Below are 3,465 nucleotides of genomic sequence, written 5' to 3' on the forward strand. Positions count from 1 at the left end.
GCAACCTGATCACATCTGTTCTATCGGAAATCTGAAATCTTGAGATGGTCTGTCTCCCTGACGGACTGCCCACATCGAATCATCATCGAAATGATTCCAAAAGGAACCAGCCTAGCTAGAATACTTCCCACTCGTAATACCTTGAGGCTTCCTAAAGAGAAAAATCGTCGGTCAACTGTGGCTACCGAATAACAAATAATTCCAAATACGGACCCTAAATCACTGAAGTCGCTCCAACTCCTCTTGCTGCCACATAGCTGCTTTTCTGAAGAACAACCGGGACCTCCCTGGTCCCAACATGTATGCCAACTATCTGAACCACCGGACACCTACCCGATCACTGAGCTAGAAACACACGTACAACAGTCTCGTATGATCCCCGAAGGATACCTCGTCTGACAACAACTGCCCTACCTATACAGCCACTCATGGCTCCTTCCATCCAATTGATCCATCCGATCATGATAGGTTGACAACCTGTCTCCATTGAATCCAACACAAAAGGTGAATGCCACCAGAATAACTGTAGTCTTACATCATACCTGGTCTCCTTCGACCTACCGTTTCCTGATTCTAATTTTGTTGCGACCTACTCACAACCTTACGAACTGGACCACCCTGGCCTAAGTCATCTGAACGAATCCGTGAATTCTACGGCTATACCCACAGACTTACAACATTTTCCATAGTATCTGACCGCTTGTGAATGCTACGGAACCCCCGTAGTCTTACAACACTTCCCGCACCATCTGGCTGCTAGCGAATGATACAGAACCCCCATAGTCTTACAACACTTCCCACACTATCGGGTTGCTAGTGAATGCTACAGAACCCCCGTAGTCTTACAACACCTTCGCCCTAACACCAACACACCCAAACTGAACTCAATCCATGACCGGAACCCCAACTTGATTCCCAAAATTTTGCTATTAAGCATCAATGAGGCGTGATTCGTATGCTGGGGAGTTTTTCGAACTCCAAACTTACAAAACCCTCAAACCAAATAGCCACTTGGGCCGCCATTTTTCCTCGATGAGGATGAGAAACACATCCCGGTCTCATACCTGCCCCTGTCTTGAACACCTACACGATTCTCCCCCACTTAGATTCCATTAAGTCCGCTTGGCACATAAAAATTAAAGGATTCCCAGTCCTTCTTTCGTTCCAATGATCAATCTGCAGACGACCAGTGCCTACCCAACTAGTGCACCACAAGTAACTCTTCCCAAAACAACATAACTCCTGAAAACAAGCTAACACTTCTTGTATCCCAACAACATCAATGACTTCAGACGCTTAAAAGTGATATCACGCTCAGATCTCGGAGTTCAACGAACGGATAGTCTAACCAAACCCTCTGCAACAACTCTCTTTTCCCTCGGTGATCCCGAATACTCTTCCAATCACAAAATACCAAGGCTACTGAAAACTAGTCATGATTCCCTCGCACAAGCCCTTAATCCAACCCGACTACACCCAAGATGACATTTGTACATCAGGAATCTACTATATATATAAGGAGACAACCTCGTGCTCCTCCATCAAAGATCCATGGTATGCAGATGACATATGAATCTTCTTGAATATAATCAACTCAACCACCAACGGAGATAACAACCCCAAAATAACCAGAACAGATGTACTCACTACTCCTCTCTGATCATCAGATAGTCGACCTCATTGTCTCCCACTTGATCACAACGAGAATATAACGGGCTTCCCCCTCCCCCCCCCCCGATGGTCAATCCCTGCTGACGTGGCCGAACCTGCTACACCCGTAGCAACCCATATCACTGAACGGATTCTGACAATGACTCGGAGCAATCACAGTACCCGCGGAACCCGTTCTGCGAGATACTTTCGTCTGAAGATTCCTCAATGATTCTTTGGCATGCTGACTGGCATCTGAAAACTCTTGCTAACTCAGACAATAGCAGATAACCAACCCGAGATCCAACTTATCACAATCCCAAGCGATGCAAATTCCTAATACCCATTGGAAATGGCAGAAAATAGCATTTCCGCAAACATCTGAAGGAATCCCGACCTCCTACTCCTATGTTACCTCTGTTGGATTAGTGTCTAAGTCCATAACTATAATTGGTATATACTTGACCCGACCCGGCATGGTCCATTTGGGTTGCATGGCATCGGAACATTTGGATAGACCTTTTGTGAGAAGAGGATATTTGTAACATATTAATATATTATAAGTTCTAATATATTAATATGAAATCATATTATTTATTTAGTATTGATCAAGAATTAATTTGGAATTAATTTAGTGATAAAAAAAGACTAATTAAATATATGGGGATTGATTGTGTAAATCATTCATTCTTATATATGTGGGCTTATGATCCATGATTCCTTATGTTGGGTTTAACCCATGTGGTGACCCATGGATACTCCATGGAGGTTAAAACCCATGGAGCATAAGGAATGGGTAAAGTCATGGGTTACATGGTGTAACCCTAATGTGCACACTATATAAAGACCCCATTGGTTGGAGAAATTGGCGCAAGTGCATACACAAGAGGGCAAGCCAATTTCTATGAGTCAAGTATCCTCTCTCATGGTTATTCCAAGATGTTCATGGTGTTGTGTGAACCATTTGAGGTGTCACACTTGGGGAACTAGGCTCTTAAGCTCCATGGAATTAAGCTACAACAAAGAGGTATGTATTCTATCTAGTTTTGTTATTCTAGTACATATGATTGTATGCTAGTTAGGGTAATACCTTGGAAAAATGATATTTGCATGTATAATAGAGAAAACATAGATCCAAGATATTTAGGGTTGCATGTACACCATAGGAGTGTTAGAATGCTCAAAACCCAACAGTAGTATCAGAGCCTAGGCTTGTTTTCTTGTTATACTTGCTTAAATTGCTGAAAAATCAAAGTTTTTTGCTGTCTGAACAGCAGACTCGCCGAGCCCATAAAGGGACTCGACGAGTCCAAGGAAAAATTCATCCAACTCGCCGAGTTGGTTCATGCACTCGACGAGTTGGACCCCCAGACAGCATATCTTCGACTGTTTTGGCTGGAATTGGACTAGAAACATTACCCTAAGCTGTTTTTAGACTTGTAAACCTGTTTTTGATGTGGTAATGTTCATGCTAATCCAATTTCAAAGATAATTGTCATAATTTCAAGATTTGTATTAGTTTTATGTTCATGCTAATGTCTTGAAGATTGATGATTTGAATTATCTTGTTCTTATGAGTTAGCTTAGATTAATAGAAAAAGTTATGAGATAATGTGTTTTCAATCCATATTGATCTAAAAGTTATTCATAAAATGTGTTTTTGTAACTTGTCCTCAAGTTATATGAAAAGTCACATTTATGTTTTTTAAACACTCATAAGATTTCCATAAGTTATGAAAGTGAAGAGTCTCATATTTTAAATGCTTTAAAGTCTTCCATAACTTGTCCTCAAGTTATGGAACTTGAAAAGTTTTT

The sequence above is a fragment of the Lactuca virosa genome, chromosome 1, assembly GCF_052849685.1.
Source record: "Lactuca virosa cultivar CGN04683 chromosome 1, Lactuca_virosa_CGN04683_v6, whole genome shotgun sequence".
Taxonomy (NCBI): Eukaryota; Viridiplantae; Streptophyta; class Magnoliopsida; order Asterales; family Asteraceae; genus Lactuca; species Lactuca virosa.